This window comes from Monomorium pharaonis, chromosome 10 (genome assembly GCF_013373865.1).
Source record: "Monomorium pharaonis isolate MP-MQ-018 chromosome 10, ASM1337386v2, whole genome shotgun sequence".
Taxonomy (NCBI): domain Eukaryota; kingdom Metazoa; phylum Arthropoda; class Insecta; order Hymenoptera; family Formicidae; genus Monomorium; species Monomorium pharaonis.
The window spans coordinates 1,584,005-1,596,419 of record NC_050476.1 but is presented as its reverse complement, the minus strand read 5'-3'; positions in this window follow the sequence as shown (position 1 = coordinate 1,596,419).

Here is a 12,415-nt window from a genome sequence, read left to right as displayed (position 1 = left end):
AATTTTTTCCGTATTTCTCAGCCGCTTCTTTTTTGACAGGTCGGAGGAGAGCGATCGCTCAATCATTTCCGGGACTCTAAAAACGTAGACACGCGTCGCAACGTGCGTTCCTCGCGAGATGTAATTTCGGGGAGTTTCTAGTCGGTTTTAATAGGCGGGGCGGTCAGCCGGTTTCGTGGTGGACGAAGCCGCAAAGAAAGCTCGAGCACGGAGAACGATTTTTCGACGTAAACCATAGTCCCGGCACGTCACAGATAATGATGACTCTTGAAATCGGCGTGCGTTCCTGCTCTTCTTTGGAGCCGCGGCACGAGAACGAAGGGGGATTACGGAAAACCTACACCTATACGTGCGGCTGCGCCCTGGACCCGGGGAGACACGACAACCGCCTCCTCGTACATCATACATTCGAGAGAGTCCCTCGACGAGCGTACAGCAAACGTCCAACTTGGCGATGATATTCCCGGAGACAAATCCACATTCCTCGACGGGGAGAACGAGGCGCAAGAAGTCGCGTTGTTGTCGCGGATCGATCGATGCGGCACACACACACACACACACACATGTATCCTCATCACGTACAAACGAAACAAAATGATCGGTGGCGACAATTTGTGCCGCCGAATGACGAGATCTCGAACGCGCAATTGACGTAACGATTTCTTGCGGCGTATACACATACACGCGTACAATTGAGTATTTTCTATTCTTTTAATATAGACAAAAGATAAATCTAAAATGCTTTATGAGAAGGACATACGTTAATTAATTTAAGAATTATTAAAAATCTGTATTAAAAACAAACGGCAAATTAATTTCATTTTAAAAAATAAAGTGTTTCCTAGGTGTTCATTGTATTTTGTTCATTATTTTGTCCATTATCAGAGTTAATATCATCAATATATCGTCGAGTTCCTCTTTTTATTAAATAAATCGCAGTTCTAAGTAACTCGAGGCAATAATTTGCATATTTTTTCGACTTGGACCTCTGTCGAGGCAGACATTTGCTAGAGCGCGACGACGATAAAACATATCTCGTCGTCTAATCGCCAGATCATAAATGTTCTCCCAAAATTTACACACAACAAATTGCAATGACGACCGGGGGCACGTGTGCGCCCTCGTCGTCAACGGGGTCTCAATCAGCCACCAGTCTGCCACGTCTCTTTCGCTTCCACCCTCCCTCTCCCCCCCCTTCCTCTCTTTCTCTGTGAGCGAACACAATTTACGAGAGCCACCGGGTAAGAGGAGCCTCTTAGAAAGTCAATGTGAAATTTCAGGGCGCCGCCTACTTGCACTTAGATTGGTCGGTAGAAGCGTCCGATGCACCTATTACCTGCAGGACACAACGCGCTCTGTCTCCCCCTGTTCTCGCTTCGTTGCCTTTTTGCGTGCGTCCGTCGCGCAGGGACTAGGAGAGACAAAAAAGAGGAAGAGAAAGTAAGAGGGCAGAGAGAAGAAAGGAGATCGGGCGAGGTATAAAAAAAATTGCGGAGGGGGAGGAAGGAGCGCGCGCTTCGATCTTTGCCTTCGAGGGGACAGTTGCCTGTTGTGTTCACCTGCCTTTGAGAATCTAAGCACACGAAATCACGAATGCCTATTAGCCATCGCGGCAAAGTGTGTCCCCGGCAGCCCCGGAGTCAACGCACAACGTGCACGGCACCCGGTAATAGCGCAATCGTTCGTAGCGATTGGCTCACGAACGAGAGGCTGGCGGGACACTTTTGTGGGAATCGGAGAAAAAGATCGTCTCGATAAATCGCGTTGACAGATGCGCGCGACGAAAAGCGTAATATTCATCATGCTTGAAACGTTCACAACAATAAAATATGGTAGCTCTTAGCCCCTCCCGGCGATTTTCCACTCTCCGATCGGTGCATCGTGACGCGCTAAAGAAGAAAGAGCGCGATTTAGCGCGAGCGTGCGAGCTCAATTATCGTTTCTATGCGGCAGATTATCGCGCCGCGTAAGCACAAATTCGACTTTCTCGCCTCGACGATATGCCTCTAGTCACGACGATTGTTATATTGTCGTAATAGCGAATAATATTCATATCAGGTGTTCCCGTCACCTCTGACAATGTAGGCGATCACGAGACGCTCGAAGTTTCAAATAATGTCGCTTTAAGGACTAATAAGCCGCGAACGAATTTCCAAGCGGGTAATTAAGACGCTTAGATATCGAGCTTAAAAGCCGTGAAGCACGCACGCGTTACGTGCGGCGTGACGCATTACGAGACCGCGGTCTAACGCAAAAGTTCTCATTATTATTATAAAATATGAAATATATCAATTTCTCAGAAACGCATGTAGAACGGAAGTTACGAAAGTCTAAAGTTGCGCAACAACTTTGCAAACGTCCTGCGTGTATCCACGCGCATGCATCTTGATAAAAAGAAGGAACTTCCGTTTCTTCTGGCGCAATATGCAGCCGTCGATATTGAGACAACAGGTAGTCGGGCCGCACTCTCCTCGACAAGTCGTCCGCCTCGATAATTCGTACGCGTTAATGCGCGGTCGAGAGTACCGCAATTGGATGACATTAGTCCGCTATATAATATGTCTCGACGGAGTGCTGATCATAGGCTATCATATATTTAGGCAGATGCGACAGAAATTGAACGTCTTCCCGGCCTCCAATCTTCGCCGTCCCGTATTCTCTCTCTCTGTCTCTCCCTCTTTCTCTCCTTTCCTTTTCATCCTGCAGCCTCCCGTTATCTGACGCGTCGTTTTCGTGGCGGCCACGCGACACGTCGGCTGCAAACGTGCATCGACACCTATCGGCTCTCATATAGACGTACCAAAGCTTAACTGGGTTACAGAGTGCATTATTGCGCGCGAACTCGATTATAAGGCAGACCCGATTGATTTGGGCCTTATGCGTGCCGAATAATTGCCGGATTGAATGTCTCCCGGCGAATGTGCAATTTGAAGAGTCGAGATTGCGAGTGTAAAACGGGTCCTCTGTTGTCTCTCTCGGAGCGACAGTATTTCCAGGGACAAAAACATATCGAAAGGCTACCACATCATTCGAGTCAATTTTTGACCGATTTAAAAAAAAAAAGATTTTCAGTTTGAATCCCATTCACAAATAGAATAATTTTGCTGAAGTATCTAAAAAACTAGATATGGATTTAAAAAATTTTTTTAATTGTGAAAAATGTTCAAGCAGTAATGTAGTAAAAAATTTCAACTCTAGTAAAAAATTTAAATGTCTTATAAATATTAATTATTAGTACTTTAACAAAATTATTTTTATTCTGTATTCACACACATGTACAGCATCTAAATTTTTAGATACTTTAGCAAAACCGTTCTTTCCGTGTACGTCCTTTATTCATTTTTAACTCTTCACTTTGGTTAACATGTTGCAGTCTCAGTTGTTTGCATTATATTAAAATTATTTATACCGGATATATATCGTATGTTAGCTGTACATACAAATTGCATGTGGCGCAAATTACCGGAGAAAGTTTTGATTACATTAATGGCATGGAATTGAATTCTTAATATCTAAAATTATCTTGCCACTAATAACCAAAGTAAAAGGCAAAACAAATTAATTTAAGACTTTTCCTCTAAGAGTGTCGCAGAATCTTATTAATTCTTGTAAAATTAAAATAATGACTTTTGGGATTCTTGTTACGGTGAAATATTTATCCACTCCACGCGCTTATCTCGATGCTCGCCCATGTATTGTAATAAAATTTCGCTTTATGACATCGTAACTTAGCGATGCCGAATTCTTTTACTTAAAAGGTAATACCGCGTCATGTCCAAAGACGGACAGACCGCTACCGACCGTGCAATATACAACGAGACATTTTCAATTAACATTTTATACGGCGATTAACTTTGTATTCCGATTAATTTCGAGAGAGCGTGAGAGTAATCGAGAGAGCGGTGTCGACGACCGGCAAAAATTTCGACGGCGACTTGATCACCCGTCTGACTACGTCAGCGTTGTCGAGATTAGGGAGGGGTCTCTTTCTTTAAGACCTGTCTGACATAAACGAAGGCAAGCGGAGGCTGCGGAGGTAACCTTTGATTTTCGCAGTCTGGCATTAATTTTTGGCATCCGGGCAAGTACGCGATCGGGGAACTTAATCGCTATAACTATCCACGCTAACATTCTACTGGAATATTCCTGAAAAATCAAGATATCCGTTTTACCTCGATATAGTAATAGGAAAGTTAACGAACGACCAAAACGAGTAACTTAATTTTCTATAAGGTACCTGCGATTATCCGTTAACGATCTCTTAATTAGGCCAAATCGCGCTCATTAGCCCCTCGGTGAAATTGCAACGTTGATCGAGAACGTGACCCCCGTGCGGATCGTATTAAATCAAATCAGACCTAATTGCCTAATCGATACGTTCATTTTATATCAATCGCCTTCCGTGTATCCCGATATAACGTTCGGCCGGCGTACCTGCACGCGCGCGCTCGCTTGCAGCACGCGTGCCGACCAAGAGTCTCGCGCGAGGAGGCGAGCCGAAAAAATCCTCGGTATAAAAAGAGTAGGAAAGCCCGGGCGAAAATAAAGCGGCTACGCGTGCGAGACATGTTCGCTCTCTCGGGTGCACCTGATGACGATACCGTACCAGGATGATCCCGCACGTTTCTCCCCCATCCGCGCGGAATTCATCTCGTGCCTGATACGCACGTCGCCACTGATCTCTCGATCAATTAATTAACGTATTTGTCAATTCGGATTCTCAATGATGGTACATCTCACGTCGGCTCATTATCTTCTTTTTCTACCCGCGGGCTTCTCCGTCTGTCATCCTCTGAGGGGAAAGCGCTCCCGACGCTTCTCGCTCGTAGGAACGAGTAATCTTATTTTCTACGCGAGAGAGAATGATGACTCGTATAATCGATGTGACGCACGATCGACGTGATACACACGTATCGTTCCAGGTGTGCGTGCCGGCCACGGTAACGCACGGTAATGTGCCGCGGCGAACGCGATGAGCTGTTTTCATCATTCCGCAAATCGTTGCCGGACGTCAGAGAGCTGCCCGTGAATTAAGATTAAAGACGTTCCTCATCTCCGTGGGCTCACCCTAATGACGGTAAACCCAGACCCGGATTACTCCCCGGACGGCGTCGCTCGCTACTGTTACGAGGCCGGGGCTTACGAGATAATTACAAAATTACTCCCTCAGGATTTTAACGGGCTGCAAAGAGAGCACGAGGGAATTGGGGCGCCGCGACGCCGTGCCCGTCCGGAATGAGTTCGTTAACGCTAAGAGACGAGGTTGATAATGCGAATCAATGGCCGCGGGAAGATCAGGCAGACCTGAGCGATGCGAGTTGTCAACCGTCGGGGATGATACGTATACGTTAGCCGAAGGTCCCCCAATAGAAAATCGCTCGTAAAGACTAATTAGCCGCGTTAATTTATAGAGCTCCACGAGGCGCATAAAAGTGCTCGTTTTATTACAACTCGATCATGAGGAATCCGACGAGATTAAGGTAGAAATTTATGGCTTCCCGTTTCTTTAGAAACGAAGTGAAATCGTGGCCTAAGGGAGGCTGGGAATATTGATAAATGAGAAGAAATATATGATGCACTTGCACGCACATTAAAGTATCGTGCGTCGCGAGAGGATTGCAAGTTTTTACTTTTCAATTTGCTATTTAATTTTGAATAATATCCAATGCGACTAGCGAACACTTATCTAATTCATGGTTTCCTTGATCCTTTGTATTCGAAAGGGGTTTTGTTACTCTTGTTTGCGCGAGGTCTAATGTGGGAGGGCGTACTACGTGGAAGATTATAGTCCAAGCGCCGTTCTATTTGGCAGAGAGGATTATGGCAATTTTCGATCGGTATCTTCGAATGCGCTTTCGTAAAATTTCTATTCCCCGCGTGGCAGACGTAATTAATCCGCCGGAGTCCACAACCACGTCGATAAGTCGGAAATTAGAACTGCGACTCTATCGTAATCATCTGTTACAGAATGCATTTTTAGATGCACCACTTAATTATTTTCTATTTCATTTAACATGTGATTTCAATATGCACGAAATACGTGCTATTATTTCTGATCGCTTGCAGCTGCTGAAAACAAAGGCAGACCAACTAACGAGGCATCCCATATTTTTATAATACCACCTGATTTTCTTGTTGCACCGCCTTGAAAGATGCAACTCAGATTGGACAATGCGACTCGATAACCCGAATTACTTTATAAGGCTTGTTGACTTTCCCCTACGTACAACAAAAATACGCTTATGAAATAAATTGCGTAAGGGACATTGTGATCGTCTCGCTTTGTCGTGTTGCCCAACAAAACCCGGAAAACTTGTTTAGAAGTAGAACCTACGAACGCATAACGCTCGAAATGATATACCGTACGGACGACGTCAAAAAAAAATGTTATTTTATACAGAGAAAAGAACTAATTACATAACGCCAACGTGTTGCAATGCTATGATACGGTCGATGATCATACAATCCAGTGGATGAGCGCGGCACTAGCTGTTTCACATTCGACCATGACGATACTGTACTGCCATTATCCGCGTATAAAACACAAATATCTAAAATCATATTGTAGATAAAACTAAAAACATTTCAAAATATTTATTTCCGACGTCTATGCGACATCACCGCGAATATGTGCTCTCGCTATTTCTTAATAATTTCTAAATTCGGGAAAATCTGTCGAGCTAATCGGAAGCTTCCCACGACGGGCTCACGTATTCGTGTGACGGCGAAACGACGCCGGCAATTATCGCGACAGATTTATTATAAATTTGTCTGACGCGCGTCGCCCGGAAAATAAGATAGCCATTGACGCGGTGCGAATAATGCACGCGGGGAGGTCGATGTCTCGTTTCTAGGACGTGCCTGTGCTGCGGGATTCTGCCTGCTAACTGACGAGCAGATACGCGACATCGTTGGACGCCATGTTCTTGGTAATTGGTTATCGGATCGGATGGCACGATCGCGGCGGCGGCGGCGGTTTCGAGCGGACGTACATAACGGTCCGAAGTCGTGCCGATATGACCGGGCCGTTCGTCGGAGCTACGAACATAATCGCGACACGTTGTCGACGCGCGCGTAATACGGCTCAAATTACATATGCTGCCGAACGCGATAATCCCGCTCCCAACAAATAACGGGCCCCGAACTTTGCCCGTCCGTGTGTACGGGCACAATCGATTTTCGACGGCCGGGTCGACGAAATCATGTGTGGATAATCTTTTACAATCTAAACTCGAAGTCGATTTAAAGAATCTTTTGTTAGAAAAAAAGACAACTAATTGTATGTATCTAACATGCAAAGATTTGATATGTTTTAATTATAAATAACGTTGCAACGCAGTACATGCCGTTGCAAAACATTGAAAGTAAAGTGTCTTTTTCGACAGTGATATAAAACAAGAATTTCAGAAATATAATAAGATTGATTTTTATTATTCAGAATTCATCAAGATTGAATAGTAAAAAATTAAAAATCAAACAGTAAAGTTAAAAAATTATTAACTTTTCAAATAAATTAATTGCAAACGAGTTCATTTTTACCTTCAACTAAATATTTTTGAAACATACATAAATCTTCATTTATTAACTTTTTTCATATCATAATTATTCTGTTACTTAGAGTAATCTAATTTTAGAAAACTGCACTTTAATTTTCCTTTCAACTTAACTTAATTTAAAAAAAAGTTAACCTATCCAATCGTGAAAATGATTGATTAATTGTTATTAAAACGCGTATATAAATTCATGCTTATTTCACATTACATTCATATATGGCTATATTACATAAATAAAACAAACAGATTGAGAATAGATAGTGACAGAATGAAAGTAAGCTTTTCCGGCCGGAAAACTGTTGAGAGCCGTGTCGTAAGCTATTAATCATACGTGCGATTTTCCGTCATCGCTTCAATAAGTTAGTGGTGTAACGCGCGGCAGGGGATGACTAACTGTACGAACTTTTCGTCGTGAATCCGACGTGATTTGCGCGCGCGTATATACGTGCACTTTCATCAACTTCTTGATATTGCAAAGAATAAAAAAAAATCGACTCGAGGCGAATGTGCTCGCGCGTCGCGCATATGTGCACCGGAGTGAAATCTTCGCGACTATCCTGCCGAAGAAACATAACGCTCTGCTCATTCGGGGAATATTCGTGTGAGACTAGTATCTACAAGTCAGCTTTCTTCAATCAAGTGTATTGATCGCGTGATGGAGCTAAATCTTTATATATAACTATGTAAAAATTTCTATGATGCTAAAAGACATCTTATATTATTACAATCCGAATTTGTTTATTTATTTCGATATAAGATGTAAAGCGATTATAAAATATATAATATAAAGAGAGTTTTTAAAATATATATTAAAAATATATAAATCTTACATATAAATGAATTAAATTTTAGTATATTGCCTCTTGCAATCAGTTTTTGTCAAATTTTTTTGTCATTCGATAATTTGGATCTGAATTCGTAGAACTCTTCGGATGTTGAGAATCGGATTCTCAGAATAATTTAACTCAAATGTGAATTTAATCGGGTAATTACTTCGAATATAACAGTTGTATATCCTCCATAAATAAATATTCGGATATTCCGTAGCCCTAATTTTAACACAAAGCAACAGTTAACAAGAAATGAAGAATAAAAAATTTTATGCGATAATACCAGGCCCATTTTGTGCGAACTTGAATTTAACTGTTGCCACAAGATCACCGCGCGGATTGGCCTTTTCCGGTTGTCGAGGGTCGTAAATTGCTCGCCGCGGAAAAAGAGACGATTCGCGCTCGCAAAAGTCACTTGGTCGTCGCGTTAGCCGAGGTAACATCTTAATGGGATATAGCCGAAACTGCAGGTTCGCAGTTCGGCCCGCCGTCGTCCAATTGCACGGTAGTTAGAACGCAATTAAAATTACATAATCTCCCGCGCGAACCGGAGAAGCGTTCGCCGAGGGCCCCTCGGGCCCCTCATCGGGCCGTCATCAGTAAAGCGTTAGAGTTGTTGACCGAAAAGTCAAGCTCTTCTTAGAAGAACCCCGCAGGTGCGACGCTACGCGGCGATCCCCGTCGCAGGTGCGGCACGCTTTTCACGATAAACCCGATGCTGGCGGTTCGCACGCCCCTCTCAATTTTCCCCGATTCGCTCGCGACAAGCGTGAGACATTTAATTACCCGTATACACACGACTTTTATTTCCGCACAAAGTGGCGGAGTCGCGTTCGATAATGGCGGGGCGCGCGCGGCGGACGGACGGCGATTACGCTCCCGACGTAACCGTTGACCGGTCACTCCGTCATTAACGCCGTCGAAATAAAACGTTTATATTGCGCCGCGCGCGGCAAAAAACCGCCGCGGTGGTTATCGCGGCGGACCGGTTCGCTCGCTTCGGCGATTACGATTCCTGACGATCGCCGCGATTATAGTCGCGTTATCCTCATCGGCGCGTCGAGGATAGTAGTTATACGCTGCGCGAGGAAGACGCGGTTTTATCAGCGCGCCGGACATACTGTGTGTGCATTCTACTTTTTTCTTTCTTTTTAGGGATGTCCCTCGGCCGGCCATCCCGTCGATTAAATCATACGGCGGAAGAGCTTTACGACGCACCGAGGCCCGAACGTTATTACTCTTCTTAACGCAGCTTCCGAGGGAGCAGAAATTCCGGGGACCGCGCCCCGTAACAGCATCCCGAAAAAGATGATTAATAACGCTCGCGGCCACACCGAGTATAGCGCCGCGATATTACGCGCGCGCGGGGAATCAGTCGCACGCCGCTAATTCCTACCGACCGAATTCACGGTGTTCGTGACGGTGGAACATTAAGCGTGCAACTGCCGGGGTGATACTCGTCTGTATATACCTGTTTGGCGCGTCGTAAAATTTTCGGGGAAAGTCGCGCGCCGCGTTTCCTTTCACTTATCCGTCAAACACTTCGTTGAACGTGTTTACTATTAATCTGGATAGGTTAATATGGACGTAATACGCGAGATGAATAAGCATAAATGTATGTGTGCGCGTTAAAGCGTTAAAATCACTGATAATAGGCACAATTTCAAAATAACTAAGATCAACCACGAATATTTCGTAGGTGTCCTCATCTTCTAATACTTTGTTACTGTCATAATGGCATAATAAAATATGCATTAAAGTCAGATTCTTTTAAACAAGTAGTTGTAACCCTTGGGACCCTTTTTAAAAAATAAAAACACGTGCAGATGCGTGAAAAAGAGAAGGCATTCAGAAAATAAATAGAGGAAACGCGTCGTGGCATGCGTCGCGAGTTTACTGTGTGCATGAGAAGACAGTTGTTAATACCGGTTAACAATTAATAAAAGAAGCTACTGACAGGAGGGATACGCTGCTCGCGTGAGAGCGCAAAGCGGGAAGCCTTCAGAAATTCGATGTTCATGTTCACCATCGGCGGCGAGCGAGCTTACGTGATCGCACGCATTTTTTTTCGAAGGGCGCGATGAGCGACGTTCGGAGGATCCGCGGAAAGAAGAAAAAGAAGAACGCTGAAAAAGGAGAACGTCGGGAGCACGTCGTAGAAAACGCATGCTCCTCGTTCGGATTCACGCCTCGGTAGGCCCGGCGCGCTGTGGCCGCGCACGCAACATAAAAGTTTCCAATTATAATGCACGGCATGATACTTCATTTCGTCCGTCGTCAATTAAAAGCCACGAAACGCCCGACGGCGGCCATCGCTACCGAGTAATTTGCGCTGGTAGCGATGGACTATCCTCTGGAAGAAATGCCTAAAAGAGAGAGCGAAAGGAGAGACGAATAGAGAGAAAGAAGAGAGTTTATTATCGAACATTCTGCCGTGGGCCTCATCAAAACATTGTACAATCAGGAGGCATTAATATTGTCCTGTCATTCGTAAAAAAAAATTTATAATGCACACAATCGCCTAATAGCTAAAATAATCGAGTTAAGATTTCATTTTTATACACACAGAAATATAAATATATTGTAAATTACTTGAATTAATTAAATGTTATTATACTTATATAAAATATTTCATAAGTTCTTACATCCGTAAATCATAAGTTTATCATAAACATCATATTATAAATTTGTTTAAAATATTCTCACTCGAATCTTAGTAATTTAAAATTTTAATCAAGAATATCCACTTATAAAAAAGATATAAAATCGATCGAAATGTTGTTACTGCTTTTTCGCGACGCTGATATCATTGCGGAGATAGCAAATAATAATTTGTATATATAGACGAATAAAAAAAAAATGATTTTCTTAAATACACAGAGAAAAAAATATTGTTAATTTGGCAAAATTTTCTAACTAAATTAAAATTTTGTCAGTTCAAAATTTTATGCATTTAACTTAAATGCACAAATTTCAATTCAAGTATTTATATAATTAGGTAATTAAAATATATAAATACTTGAATAAACAAAATTTAATTCAGTTGGAAAATATAGTCAAATTAACAACTTTTTTTTTCAGTGTATCATTATAGAAAAATTCACTCACTATGTGCTGGCGTTATAATACTTCCACTTCCACCATCGGAGAATGTTATACATAACATCTAAAGAGAGAGAAAGGTGAACGTCTATCTGAGATAATTGCGCAGAAAGTGATCACGATTTACAATCGTAGCGTTTACCCCCAATGGCGTGAATTTATGACAACTAAATTTTGACTAATAACTTCAAGTATTAACAAAAATTAATTTATTGCCTTTTAAACTTTGAGGTTTGCGTTCCTATAATAACTAATAATTATCTAAATGATCATTAAGTCACTGAGTGAGCATATCATAACTGTTACACACAAAACGGCAAACGACAGCTATGTAAAATATAAATGATATGATTAAGAATTATCTAACATGTCACCTAAATGTTCTTTTTTGTATATAGAGAATTCATTTTAAAGACCTTTTTCCAAGACTATCGCGATAAATCAATTTTTTTCTATCTAACACATGATATAATTAATTCAAGACGCGCCTCGTTCGCGATATCAGATGTCAAAATTGTGTAATTTTCTCGCAAATGGCTTGTCCACCTTTGTCGGATCTCAGCCTTCGTTAGTGCCAAAGTTAATTAACAATGTTGTGGATCAATCGATTAAACAAAGATGGTCTCATTTGGGCGTGAGATACATTTATCATCTTTACCGTAATATTTATCAGAAGGGACACGAATAACGAGGCGGCGGGCCTGCGTATAACGAGCGTTCGCCGCGATGCGAGGTACGACCCTCGGGGATGCTTGAGCGGCGATTAATCGTTAAAAATTGCGGTCTATCTTGATCCTCGATCGAAATGTGCGGCGCACATGCGAGCGACTGCATTAACATACGGCATTAGATATTCTGCATGCGAAGCTTGCGCTTACGGTAAGCGCGCGCGCGGTATTCGCACAGCTTTACTTGGATTTCTACAGTAAT